The sequence below is a fragment of the Pipistrellus kuhlii genome, unplaced genomic scaffold, assembly GCF_014108245.1.
Source record: "Pipistrellus kuhlii isolate mPipKuh1 unplaced genomic scaffold, mPipKuh1.p scaffold_m20_p_1, whole genome shotgun sequence".
Taxonomy (NCBI): domain Eukaryota; kingdom Metazoa; phylum Chordata; class Mammalia; order Chiroptera; family Vespertilionidae; genus Pipistrellus; species Pipistrellus kuhlii.
The window spans coordinates 146,261,925-146,276,798 of record NW_023425404.1 but is presented as its reverse complement, the minus strand read 5'-3'; the positions used below and the strand labels follow the sequence as shown (position 1 = coordinate 146,276,798).

General features: G+C 36.5%; 2 long non-coding RNA genes and 1 other non-coding gene across 3 annotated transcripts; all 3 read right to left on the bottom strand.

Moving 5' to 3' along the window:
• Positions 1-710: 710 nt before the first annotated feature.
• LOC123651118 lies at positions 711-8,940 on the bottom strand. The gene is made up of 6 exons (XR_006739608.1): positions 8,889-8,940; positions 6,907-6,933; positions 4,119-4,148; positions 4,020-4,031; positions 1,824-1,861; positions 711-872 (listed from the first exon to the last, which is right to left on the bottom strand). It is a non-coding gene; the product is annotated as an uncharacterized LOC123651118 (long non-coding RNA).
• A 327-nt stretch (positions 8,941-9,267) lies between these two features.
• On the bottom strand, positions 9,268-9,401 carry LOC118710595. The gene has a single exon (XR_004985453.1). It is a non-coding gene; the product is annotated as a small nucleolar RNA SNORA29 (small nucleolar RNA).
• Positions 9,402-10,873: 1,472 nt separating this feature from the next.
• LOC123652112 lies at positions 10,874-12,923 on the bottom strand. The gene is made up of 3 exons (XR_006741218.1): positions 12,796-12,923; positions 11,043-11,075; positions 10,874-10,950 (listed from the first exon to the last, which is right to left on the bottom strand). It is a non-coding gene; the product is annotated as an uncharacterized LOC123652112 (long non-coding RNA).
• Positions 12,924-14,874: the final 1,951 nt, after the last annotated feature.

Here is a 14,874-nt window from a genome sequence, read left to right as displayed (position 1 = left end):
GTGTCAAAACTCCTTTGGTGGTAAAACTGGACTGATCTGTCAGGAAGCTTTTTCTCCTGGAGTGTGACTGTCAGTTTTGCTGAGAAACGTTAGAATGTTTGGTTTCCAGATGTTTGCCTTGAACCCCCCTGGAAGAGTTATAAGGTTTAGGTGTACGGTATTAATTTTCTAAAATCCATACAATCCTGGTCACTGGGTATGTAATAAGGGACTTATGCCTAAAAAGGATGATGTTCTCATCGATGAGGGATAAGATGACCTGCTCTCAGCATGAAAGAGTCTGATTCTACTTTCACTGTTTGGCAGGAAGGAAGTGCTTCTTTCTGGCACTTCTATAGAATTCTCTAAAATTGAAATGGCTTACAAAAGCTCTTGAGAAAATTTGAGCAATTTCCTTAAGAATGGCATTTACTTATGTTTAATAGTGTGTTGTTTTTAAAGACTTTTTTTTATTGATTTTTTTTTTTAGAGAAGAGAGGAAGGTAGAGTGAAATATTGATGTGAAAGCAAAACATCAATCGTCAGGCTTCTGCATGCCCCGCACTGGGGATAGAGCCTGCAACCCACCCTGACTGGGGATCGAACTGGCAACTTTTTAGTGAACTGGATGACACCCAGCCAGCTGAGCCATACCAGCCAGGGCTATTAAACAGTTTTGATACATTTAAACTGGCATTAGTAAAGATAGGAGGTTATATTAAAACTTTATTTAAAGAATTACTAAAGCACATGGTCTACAGAGAAATTCTTTGTGGCACTTTGGAGTTTTCACTGGAACATTTACAAAGTTTGAGAAAAGATAAAACTGCTACTGTAAATTATAGATAGGTTCTAAGTAGATAATCTTCGGATAACTGAGTATCCAGCACCATCTATATAAAGACCAGATTAAAATTTTAGTTTAAGACATTTCTGAAGGAATATCTACTTCTATATCACTAAACAATATTGATTGTGTATTTTGCTTTCTAAAGTTTTAGATATAAGGAATATTTTTGTTTTTTAGAGACATTTAAATAAATAATAATAATAGATGATATTGATCAAATCTACACTATATCACTTAATCCTCACAACAGTCCTGTGAAGGTAGGTAGTATTATTTTCATTTCACAGATGAAAATGGGATTTAGAAAGGGTGCCCCAGGTTTATTAACTAAGGGATAGAACTAGGATTTGAATCTTGGTCTGCCTGGTTCAAAACTTATTCTCCGTCTACCATATTCCCAACTAAGGTAAGGAAGCTTTTGTGATCTGTTACTTTAAATATGCATTTAGGAAGATTATCTGATACCTAGCAGTAATGTTACCCAGATGTAATACAGTGATGGTTTGTAACTTAAAATTAAAGGCCATATCTGATTTGACTAGCATTGTTGAAATGGTTTGCATAATTTGGCCCAAAACCAATTTATTTAATAATATCTAAGGATTAACCTAAGGATAATTAGTGTTTGTCTTGCCAGCAGGTATTCTTGAGATTAGAAAGCATTTAAACTCAAATGGAAGCATATGCTAAATGTATAAGAGCATAACTATCTAAAAATCTAAATATTTGGTAGCTAAAGAGGGCACTTAAAAATTCTAACCATGTTTAGAGGCTAAATGCTACATTGTCTTAAGTATAAGGACTTAAGTGATTGGTTTATGTGAAACTTAACAAACTGATTTAAAAATATATACTATGAAGAAATCATTTGTATTTGATTTTTTTACATCTACTTATATTATTAATTTACCAATACATACACAATCTGAAGCTATTAAACTCTTAAGATAAAAATACTGAAAATGTATAATAATGCTAGAAAGATTTCACTAACCTTATATAACTTGTGGCATAGTAGTGAGAGAATTATTACTGAAAAAATAAATGATACAGATTATATAGTTTTTGCCATAATTTCTTCTTCATCTCTACCCACCTCTTTCATATTAGGTTTATTTTATTGCTGATGGATTAGTATTGGTATAATCTTGTATATTAGGAGGTAGAGAATAATGTGACTCTATTATATCTAAATGCTGATACATTGAGTCCTCAATTGTCTTTTCTGCAACACAGACTTAATTCCTCCCACTTGGCTCCTGATGGTATGATAAGAATATTAAAAGTGGTAGGAGCCATAGCCAGTTTGGCTCAGGGAATAGAATGTTAAAAGTGGAAGGAACCTTAGCCAGTTTGGCTTGTGATAGAACGTCAGCCTGCTCAAGGGCACAGACCTTGGTTGCATTGATCTCCAGTCCTGATTAGGCCAATGAAGGAGGCAACCAATCTATGTGTCTCACATTGATATTTCTCTGTCTCTCCCCCTGCCTTCCACTCTCTTTAAAAAAATCAATTAAAAAATATCCTCAGCTAAGGCTTAATGCCGGGAACCAATTCCAGAATGTAATAATTACAAGAGTTTTACCAAAAGGTTAATGAAGCTTGGGTGACTCAACAAGGGTGAGCCACATATGTAATTTACCTAATGAAAACTGCTAGTTGGCACTTCCCCCAAACCTGAATAGGATTGTTAACTGCCAGACAGCTCAGGGTATTTTATTGCCTCCTGTTGGCCAAACTCCTGAACAGCTGAAGGTATTCCATACTGACAATGCTTCTGTTACCCTACCCTTTGAAATGTATATCTCCACCTTGTCTTAGGACAAACTGTGTTTAATAAATACCACGGGGTCCTAGACAAGGAGAGTCTTTAGCTCCTTCTAGCTGAAGATTCTCTGGCCCCAATGCCTTTCAAAATTATCTTTCATCTCCGGACTCTTTAATCACCTACACGAAGCCCCTTTCTCCAGAATGCTGAACCCTTTGTAAGGCTGGGCAAAGAACCCAGCATTATGACGCCAAAGAGGGACACCAACACTTCACAACAACAAAAAAAGTGGTAGGAAACACTAAATAAGCACTCTAGGGCAGTGACACTTGTTAGAAGTAAAACTTGGGGTGAAATCCAGTTCCTTTCTCAAGATTGAAATTGAGAATATTTTCATTCATAGTATTCTCTCTAGGTTGCTTAATACTGTATATAATTTTAATTAACATTAATTCAGATATTTACAAAAGGGATACATCTTTTGTCTCTATTTTTTGCATATATTTTAAATGAAACAAACTTGGGTGAGACTCAAAGTGGAGCCTCAAGGTGTGCAGCCTTTCCACCCAGCAAGCCGATGCTGTGCCATCGGGCATTCCGAGGTTTGGTAATTTCACAGCAGGCTTTGCTTACTGCTGATGTAATTGTCCACAAGACAAACATATGCTTGAGGTAAAATTTACTGATTGAAATTGATTTTTTTCTTTTTTACTGATTAAAATTTCTTAACCTAATATTGCATATATTCCTATAAAAGGAAATTTTGTTAAATACCATGGGCATTATGAAAAGAATACCTTTATAGACCTGCAGAAATTAATATCTAAAGATCTTGGAGATGATTGGATCAAAAAACTATGGTATATCTACACAATGGAATACTATGCTGCCATAAAAAAGAAGGAATTCTCATCATTTGCAGCAACCTGGATGGAACTGGAGAACATCATGCTGAGTGAAATAAGCCAATCAATGAAAGAGAAACACCACATGACCTCACTCATTTATGGATAATAAAGAACATTATAAACTGATGAACCAAAAGATATAGAGACAGTAAAGCAACAAGCAGACTGTCAAATTACAGCGGGGAGGGTAAGGAGATCTGGGGGAGATGAGATCAACCGAAGGACTTGTATACATACATATAAGTACAACCAATGGACACAAAACTCTGGGGAGGGAGGGTATGTATGGGGGGAGGGGCAATGGTAAAATATGTACACAGATAATTTAATTTAAAAAATATAAATAAATAAAGATCTTGGAGGAAATTGAGTTTATAATTCATGTGCTCCAATTTGGGTAGATTAGTTGGGTTTGATTCTGCCATCTGTTTTTATGGTTCTCAAGAATATGCTTACCTTTTCTGAAGTTAAATGTCACTTACTTTTATCTATAATCAGAGAAATGAAGCCTTACCCCAAGTAATCCCTAAAAATAAAAAAGTAAAAAATATTATCTTAAATGTATTAAGTAGATTTTTAGTTTATAATAGCTTAAAAATTAATATGAACTTACCAGGAGTTGGTTCAAAATAGAACTGATTAACTGTGAGAAAAGAAAAATCAATGATCAGTGCTATCATGGATTTATTTTTAACTTGGTATATATATAAGTTAAAATATTTTCTGTATGAAAATGTTTTTAATGAAAAATTAATTCCTTTTGTTTAGTTTTTTATTTGCATGATGTAAGGTTTTTAAATGAATATGCAATATCTAGATTCAAATTATCTTAATTCTGTCAACTATAATAAAAAAGCGGAGAAATTGGTAAAAAAAAAAAAAAGTCATTTGTAATACCAGAAACAGTTTAATATCTTGGCTATTTAGTGACTTGCTTGTTTCATTTAATACTGTTGGTGCTAATAAACAAAGAAAACACCCTGAACAATAAAAAAAAGTAAATCCCCTTAATTCACAAAACTATTTTCCTGTAACTGCCTTGTAACTGTATTTACTATATCTAAAAGATAGAAAATTGATGAGAATGGTTAATAAACTCACTGTGTACACTTCCATACAAGTGCTTACTTATATTACGCAAATTCCTCATGTGAATGATACTGGAACCGACATTTTAGGACAACCGTGAGTGCCTTGCACCAAGGGTTTGCTTACATAACCAGTTTCACTGGAAAAGTATTGCTTTGTAGCTTCCACATGGTCCTTCTGTTTTAAGAGGCTGGCAGCTTGCTCAAAGACCATTGACCTTTGACCAACAAGGCAGAGCTGCCAGGTTCAGCACTGTCTTGACTTGTTCTTGACCTGAGTATCGTTTGTTCTCTTAGAATGCTTTTTCCTGCTCCCTGACTTAACTAGGATCACTGACAGAAAAAAAAAAAAAAAAAAAAAAAAAAAAAAAAAAAAAAAATTATGGCTATGAAGATATGGCAGTTTCTTTAAATTATTCTGTCAGGATTCTTTCCAGGATGGGTTTTGGCCAACAGTGCTTTAAAAAAATTCAGAAAAACAAAGTATAAATAGGTATTAAGAGTTCAGATCTAGGTAAATTGAATGAGTCATGTGTCTGAGGAGTTAATATTTTCACTGGAGAGGACCTTGGAGCCAAATACATATTAGTACATTTATCCAAGGTCATGTAGATAATTTAATTGTAACAATGAAATTAGAATTTAGACTTTCAAATCACAGGCCAGTGCTCTTTTAGCCATGTTTTGATGAAAAGATGAACTTGCTAATTTTTGTAATTACCAATAATAGTCATTGAAGATAGTTTCTTAAAAACTTTTAGTTAGAAATATGCAGAATTTTAATTTTTTTTTAATTTTCCTTTTGGAGTTAGACAGTAATGCTGCTTAAACAGACTTAGGTTCTTATTGATGTGGGCGAAGAGCAACCTGTTTGACCTTAGTTTCTGGGACACTTCAATATTCTTCAAGATGGTAGATTTTAAATAGTCTATATTGAAGTATCCTGGAAATCTTATCTTATAATTTAGGTCTAACTTTCTGACATTATTACAAAATACGGCATGTCCCTGATTCTAAAGTACCATAATTGTAAAATGCACCATTTAGTTAATGAGAGCATTTTGAAGAAAAAGGAGATTCTAGATGAAATCTAATATTTGCTGTGGGATGTGTCTTGATTTCAGAAAATGTTTAAGTGGGAAAAGTATTTTTTAGACCAGGACATATAATTTTTAATATCTTTTTTGTAATTCCATATCTTTATCCTGTGTTTCTGTAAAGTAAGATTCTGAGTAACTTATTGTATCAATAAAAGACCTCCCTAAAAAAGTTGAATTCAGGGAAAAATTAACTGTTTGGACTTAGACTTGATAATCTTTAGTGTATTTATGCTAATGCTTTGTTAGAAGTTTGTTTCACCTCTTCTAAAGCAACTTATTCTGTAATTATTTAGTCTTAATGACTCTTCACTTTCACCCTCATCAATAAGAGATGAGGTTGTTTTGTTGGTCTATAGTTGGATTAATTGAGTAAATAAATGTACAACTATTTGCAGGCATTGAGAATATTTTTTTGGTTTTGAATTTAATAGCCATGCTTTATTTAATTTCCAAATGAATTGGAATAATAAAGATAGTAATTTTCACCATGAAGTGGCTCATCATATGTAGGGTATTGAATGTAGTTATGTGTATGTGTGTGTGTGTGTGTGTGTGTGTGTGTGTGTATCCCTATATGCAAATAGACCAAATGGCAGAACAATAAACAACCAGTCGTTATGATGTGCGCTGAACACTAGGGACATGGTGGGCGTCAGTAGCAGGTGGCTGAGCGCAGAACATGGCAAGCATTGGCCACCGTGGGATGGTGGAGCAGGTAAGTGGGGGTGCCAGACCAAGGCTGGTTGCTGTCATTGGGGCAAGCCTCTGATGGTTATTGAAAATTCTTTGCGCTCACGTGCCGCGGTCCTGCTGGGTGCTCACACCTGCTGCCAGCACTGGATCCACTCGCAACCACTGCCAGCGCCAGCGCCAGAGCCACCACTCCTGTGAGCGTCCCTGAGGGCTTCTCCACCTCCCCCTGCTCCTAAGTGGCAATTGGGGCAGTAGCCACCGCACTGCCGACAACGCTGGCCCCAACTGCTCCGCACTGTCAGCGGGTGCGAGAGGGGCTGGTGCTGCGGGTGGGAGCAGCTTCGGGAGCAGGGCTGCCGGCAGAGAGGGAACCAGGGATTGAGGTGGGAGAGGCCAAGACCCGCCCCTGTGCCCACCACAGTCTTGTGGCCCACAGCTCCTTTCAAGGTGCACAAATTCGTGCACTGGGCACCTAGTATTGTTATAAACTTTATAGATGAACAGACTAGAATATATTTACCGTTATAATGTCATTAGGTGGCAGGATCTAAAATAAAGGAAACAATCAAATAATTGAGGTGTAATTCAGCATTTTACCTTTTTTATGTTATACATTTTATATTAGCTTGATTAAATGAAAACATGTTTTTTAGATTTCTTAGCATTACTAAAACTATGTCACTGAAATTCATATTCACTAATATTTTAAGTATTAAATACTTAATAGCCAACTGCCCCATTTTCTTTTGTGAGCTCCAGATGTAGTAGGGACTTTTAGGGAAGATCATTAAATTTAAGCTTACTGGGTTGGAAAAAGGCTATATTTTGGGATTACTTCTTTATGAAAGAAAACTTTGTCATTTCCTATAATTTTAGGAAAGATTGCTGTTATGTACACAACTAATTTTTGGTTTGTGACTGAGTCAGTCATCATTTGTAATTATTTCTCATTCAATACAATCCCTTCAAAAGTAAAATTTAAGTAATCCTTTCTACCATGACCATAACCTTAAATTTAGTTCAAAGGCTTCTAGAACAGATTCCATTTTAATAAGGATGTATTTTCCTTCCACTAATGGCAAATGTAAGCATAAAATTTGAGGTAAAATGGACTTTATAAATAATTTTCACTATTTCAAGAAAGTAAGGCTCAAAGTGATATGGTTAGCTAGTTAATTATTAATAACAGGAAAGAGGCGAAATGGAGGCCAGATGTTATAGGCGTGGTCATTTGGGCAGCTTCACCAGGAAGCTGCCACTTCACACTCCCCAGGAACCACCACCCCTTCCCTGCAGCTTCCTGGGGGAAGGGACTGGACAAAGGAGAAGATGGGCACATGTGCAATGGGTTGGGGTAACATAGGGAAAGTACTTGCCTGTCAATCTAGTTTGGGGAACCATGGATTGGCCAGAGTGGGCAGGACCACTGCAAGTCTGCCAAAATTTGGGAATACATATCCCCTAGAGTAGACCAAGCATGTCAATTTGGCCCGCGTTAAGCTTTTGAGTTTGACATGCTTGCCCTAGACCAGTGATTGGCAAACTCATTAGTCAACAGAGCCAAATATCAACAGGACAACGATTGAAATTTTTTTTGAGAGCCAACTTTTTTAAACTTAAACTTCTTCTAACGCCACTTCTTCAAAATATACTCGTCCAGGCCGTGGTATTTTGTGGAAGAGCCACACTCAAGGGCCCAAAGAGCTGCACGCGGCTTGCGAGCCGCAGTTTGCCAACCATGGCCCTAGACAAAGGGACTAGTGCTCTTGGCTCGTGGTGCTTAGCTTTCTCTTGGTTCTCTGGTTCCTTTGGCTTTGCTCCTGCCTGTGTTTTCTTCATAGCCATGTGGCCCCGAGGACCCTACATGCCATGGACTGATGGACTGCAGAGGGGAACACACGCAGCTGGCCTGACGCTGGATGGCCCTGTGCTCCAGCAGGGAGCGGAACTGTGGACTCTGGCTCTTCATTCTGCTGTGCTGTAGCCACAGCTACTTCTTCTTTGCAGGGGATGAAAGGAAATGAGACCTTGGAAACTCTGGGGTTTGATTCCACGGAAATACAGCTTTCTACCAACCTCATCCTCCCGTACGAGTCTCAGAAAATTCCTTTTCTGGGGATATCCCAAGAAGCCCACTCCCACTAGCAACCGCTGGAGAGGAAGACCTTCCTCACTGGCAACAAAAGGAGTTTGAGATTACTCCAAGGTACTGAGTGGCAGAGCTTGCTTTCCCAGGTTGACCTCAAGTGCTTTTTCTACTGGTCTCCTACTTCCCTCTACATAATCGAGAAAATTTCAAGTCTTTTGTTCAGTTTTCAAGAGTATGCGAGATTTATACTTTAAAGGACTGAAGTCAGACAAAGTATTAATAACTAATGATTCCTGTAACAGAATAATAACCATTAATTCTGGTATCCTATTCTCCTCTGATTACATTGAAATAATTTTCAAGTTCTGTATTCATTTAAATACTTTTTAAAAGGGAACTTTAAGTATAATTACCTGATTTGGATTATACGGAAAAGGAAAAGGAAAAGGAAGAGGAATTGGAATCTACAAAAAAAAGAAAAAAGAAAAAAGTGAGTTGTGAGTAAAATAAAATGTGAACATTTTGTTTTGGTGTTTTTCTCACTTAAGCATTCATTTACTCATCCATCCAGTCATCTATCCATCCAGTAATCATGGAGCAATTATGTGCTCTCAGACAGCCCACCTTCTAATTTGTGGAGGTTAGATTCTAAATCTTCATAATTTTTTTCTTTCAAGAGGTATGCTTATTTTGCTTAATTAGTCAAAGCTAAAGCCCGGAAATCTGTTCTACATGTTGATAATTCTTGCAAATCTATCAATTTCTCTACAGTTTATTCTTTGCCTGATATTTTTTTTCCTGTTCAGCCATTTCATATAGGAAGAGGACACAATTAATCTTCCTTCTTCAGATCATGGCAATTTTAATCTACCCCATAAGCACAGACACTGAAATCTAATACTAGGAGAAAATGTGGCAATGGGAGACTGCCTTATAGTTAATGCTATTCTGCCACCTGGTGGAAGGAAGAGTTTCCATTTCAAATACTAGCGTTTTTTTTTTTCCATACAGATTTTCACATAATTTAATAATAGAGATTATATAGACATCTCTATAATTTTATATAGAGATTCCTATATTCTAAACCAAGACTTTAAAATTTTGTATTAATTTTAAACAAATTTGAATGTCAGCCCAGAAAGTAGAACGATGCACCTAGATTTGACTAAAATAAAAGCAATTAACAATTAATTAAAATGTAAGTACTTAGAAATTTGTTGGCTAAGATTCAGTTAAGACATGTGAGAATGTTTTAAAAGAATGTTCCAGTGAGGACGATAACTTTGGTGACAAGTTTCCAAAAGCCTACTTGAAGTTGAGAAGTAAACCATTTGAAATTAAATACCAGGAAAGGGAAGGTGTTTGTTATAATTAGATATAAAAACAAAATTATACAAAATCATATTTATACAAAAATATGTTTTAAACATATTTTTAGGCGAAAAACAAGATGTTAAGCAAGATGCTATTTTAAAATTTGTGCATGAACTTTCCAAATCATCATTGCTTAAAGACTGTCCACATTTAACATTTCCAACCTGTGTTGCAGCCCCATTGTACTCGTCATTCTCCCCCAAATTGCAATCTTAGGTCTGTCCCAAGCCCTTGAGGTTCCCTCTGCCTCACCCACTTCTCATCCTGGCTCTGATGCCATCTCCCTGTGAATGAAGTCTTTGATCCACAGTCTAAGTCAGCTTCGCATTTGCATGCACTTGTCAAATCACAGTGGTTTTTCATTTATGAATTTCCCTTCCTCATCAGACTGTGAACTTACACTTTTGTGTATTTCCAGCCCTCAACTATAGACCCCATTAGATAATAGACACTCAGTAAATATTAACCGAATGAATGCTGTTTGTGTCAATAAAAGTATTACATACAGAAAAAAGGCAATTCTATTATGTATTTAGCCTTGTTCTGACCTTTATTAAAAAGTGTTATAAGAATTCAGATATTCGAAAGATGAGAGAGGGTCAAATAAGAAGAGCAAACCAATTATATTCTTTGACCTGTGAGAAAAACTTAGGGAGAGCTGGAAAAACAAAACCAAAAACTGTAGCAAAAAGAAAGCAACAAGGTGAATAAGAAAAAGAAAACAGAACAGGTTTTATAGAAAGAGGTTAGTATTCTCTTCATGGAGGATAACTAGCCGCATCATAGTTTAAGTAACTCGGTATAAATACTTTTTTGATGGCAAGAGGAGGAGCCACTGAGGATTTGGGGGGACATTTGCTGGTCCCTGGTCACACTCCACCACAAGCTATGTGAGAGTGAGTAGCTGATGCCTGGCAACCTTGAAAGCTTCACATTTCTCTATTAAAATTTGGAAAATTTTATCATCATCATCCAACTAATAAGTATTCTTCACGATGTGAGATTCCCCAAATCCATACTTACCGGGGGCAGTTGTGGAGGTGGGAAAAATGGGAACTGAGGAAAAAATGGTAGTCCTTGGGGTGGGTAAAAGCTAAATCTCTGTAAGAAGAAACAGGACGTCAGTGATTATAGACAGTGGCAAACTTTTAAAATGATGAATATGTCTTTTGAAAATAAAACCAGAAGTTTACCTGATCACTGGAACTGCCTCCAGATTGTTCGAACTTGTAAAAACAATAACAGCAATGAGGTGAATCAACATATGTGGCAAAACTTCACTCATTACAAAGAGATTTTATTCTAATTGAGGGTAGGTAACAAGCTGCTACTGAGCATTGTGCTCATCAGTAATGTAGCTTCACCTCTGAAATAAAACATGGCTGAGTATCCAATAAGGAAAAGTTGAATGAATTCTGCCCATGATCAGAATGGAAGTAAGTTTCCTCAGATTAATTAATACTACATGCCTCTTTTTCTTTGAATCAACAATGTTCTCAGCATTTGGAAGTTCAAAGTGAAGGGTATATGGAAGTACAAGTTTAAATTTGGTATCCCCAAAAACAATTTTTGAAAGTCCTTCACTTCTTAGAAAACTCCTCTGTTAAAAAAAAACAAAAAAAAAACGTGCAGCCGAAACCGGTTTGGCTCAGTGGTAGAGGGTCGATCTGCGGACTGAAAGGTCCCGGGTTCGATTCCGGTCAAGGGCATGTACATTGGTTGCGGGCACATCTCCGGTAGGGGATGTGCAAGAGGCAGCTGGTCAATGTTTCTCTTTTATTGATGTTTCTGGTTCTCTATCTCTCTCCCTTCCTCTCTGTAAAAAATCAATAAAATATATTTTAAAAAAAATGTGCAGGGAAGAGGGTTTCTTACCTACTTAGTGTCCTACATATTCAGACTATAATAGACACAGGTTAGACTCATAGATCTCACTTGTATTGATATAGAAAGCATGGCTATAGTCAACCTGAAACAGTTTGTGGTAAGGGTATCCTTCATAATAAAAACAAATTGAGGGTAGGTAACAAGCTGCTACTGAGCATTGTGCTCATCAGTAATGTAGCTTCACCTCTGAAATAAAACACGGCTGAGTATCTAATAAGGAAAAGTTGAATGAATTCTGCCCAGTGATCAGAATTGTCCCCTGGATGGGAGGTTGTCCAGGAGTTTGACCAGAGGAAGGGAGGGTAGTCAGTAGCTGCGAGGGATGCTACCAGTGCATGAATTTTATGTGCTGGGCCTCTAGTTATAAATGAAACTCAATTTATACTGAGTAATTAAGACCTACGTCATGCCCTAGCCAGTTGGCTCAGTGGATAGAGCATTAGCCTGTGGACCAAAGGGTCCCGGGTTTGATTCTGGTCAAGGGCATGTGCCTTGGTTGCAGGCTCCTCCCAGGCCCAGGCCCTGGTCAGGACTTGTGCAACCAATCGATGTATGTCTCTCACATGGATATTTCTCTCTCAGTCTTTCCCTCTCTCTTCCACTCTCTCTAAAAATCAATGCAAATATATCTTTGAGTGAGATTACAAAAAAGAAAAGACAAGACCTAGGTCACTGCAGAATACTATTGTAGTATTTATTCTCTCTTGTTAAGTTTATTTGAGACTTTCCTGTGCTCCAATTAGGACTCTTCAGTGCTCCTTCATTTTTATCATTCTCTCCAGGTTCTGAGGTAGCTCTTATAGATCACTTTACAGACAGGGAAGCCACGGGTTTCTTCCTTGCTCAAGGTCATGCACTTAGCAAATGGCACCATGCAGCGGGGATTTGTATTGGGAAGACACTTACGCTCAGGGAAAAACGAGACGTATCTGGGTCTACAATATTGCAGGACTCCACGTTTCTCTTTTTTGAAATGAGAACATATAGGAAATGCTGTCTAACCCAGAAATACTGTCTCTAGAATGGAAGTGGAGTGGACAACTGGCGGGGAGTACTCACAGGGATGGGCAGAGCAGTGGCAGTGCTCAAAAGGCCAGCCAGGATGAGAAATTTCATTCTGAGGGAGGAGTCTGGAATGGAAGGGTTAGGTCCTAACCGTTAGGAGATCATTTTCAGTTTTTTTTTTTTTAAATTTATTATTATTTTTTTAAATTTTAATTAATTAATTAATTAATTAATTATTATTATTATTATTATTATTTTGCCTACCTCCTATTCCCATTGTAACAAATTAGTTAGAAATGTTGAAATCGTGGTCAGGCTAACTTCTGCCTCTAGATTCAGGCTTTGTAAGTCTAGACCGTGCTTTAAATGCATTGGATGCCTTTAGATGAGACACACACTCTCTGGTTCATAGCATTGCATTCCTACTCTTCCTCATAGTCTATACTGTTCGGTCCCTGAAGTTATTTGAATTTGCTATCTCTACCCACAGATCTTCAAACACCAGTGTTGTATCATGCTTAGTATTGGGGATGTACCATTACTGACTCAAATTAGATTCCTTATGTAATGTACAAATAAATCCTCCTTGAGCTTCTATGAACGCTGTGAGACTCACCATGGTCTGGATGCTGTTACTGACAATTATAATTTCTCAAGAAGGAAAGGATCTGGAAAGAATCTTGTAAGGCATAACAGGCTGGCAGACAATAAGTACAATATGAGTTGGTTCCATAAAGCAAATCAATGTTGTCTACTGGCTAGTTGATTCAGAAAGCAAATCTTTTTATCAATCACACTTAATTTAAATAAACTTACCTTTATGAGTTTCCAGCCAAATCACTGAATGCTAGAATTGAATTTTGGAAGAAAAAAAAATTTCATCACATTCTTATTAAGACTTGTCCCCAGCATCTGAAGCAAGATATACCTTTTTATATTTAAGTCACTCTTCAACTATTTCATATGTATTTGAAACTGAAATCCGATTTAACTTTGTGCAATTTTATTTTGCCTGAATTTAAGCAACTTATCCCCTTTCCCCTCATTTTCCACATCTCTCTTTTGTATTTCTCTTCCTTAAATTCAAATCCTTGAATTTCTTTTTTCCTTTGTCAACTAAAACTATTAGAAATCATTAATTCACCAACACCATAATATCTTACATTCTTTTACCTAATGCAATAGAATCAACCCAAATGACACTGTATGTCTTTCTAAAAAATTACCTTTGCTTCAACTGGCCCTCAGAGCAAGAATTCAAGGAGCAATGTGATCTCCTAGTATCTCTGTGCCCATCTAGTATTTAAGCTGTATTACTAATGCCTTCATGGGTATGGGCAATATGAGTCATAAAATTCAAAGCTGAAGTGAATAATTGTTTCCAGACTAGAAACTCCAACTCATAAAGTCTCTCAATTGCACAGAGATAGGATTAAAGACTGATTACTGAGAAAATAACTTCATCCCCTTGGTTGGGATTAGGGTAACGTCTTTAACACAACCCACAATTAAAAACTGTGACCACCAAGAATATTAAAGTGCTTCTACAATATGTCATTTAGGGCAGTGATACTCATGGGAGCCTGAACAGATAGAAAATGTTAAGCTTCTAAAATGTTATAATTTTAGATAATATTTTTCATTTCAGTAATTTTTAGTAAATATTTAGGCACATCAAAATCACTTTTCACTATTCCAAAACAGGCAAAACATTTAAAATAATGAGTTAGGTCTAATTAATACCACTGAATAAAATTTCACTGTTCCCAGCAAACTCACAAATAGAAACTTGTTTTGTAACTAGTTAAGATCTCTCATGACATTTCTTTAGAGCTACATATAAAAACATTCTAAATTTGGGATAATTTCTAAAATGATTTCCCTCGTTGGAAAAATCTAATAAATAATAATTAGATTTTGACTAATCAAATTGCACTTAATTATTTAGACTTGACATGGTGTGATATGCTCTGGTTAAGAACAAGTGACTCACTGAGCTAAGAAGAGAGATAAATAAAAATTCTAAGTTAATCAGAGAAGATTATTCTGATAAAAACAAACTCTGCCATAAGTATCCTTCAGATGAAGTTTCTAGGAGCACATGTGACTATCAGAGATAAAGCTCTTAACAAC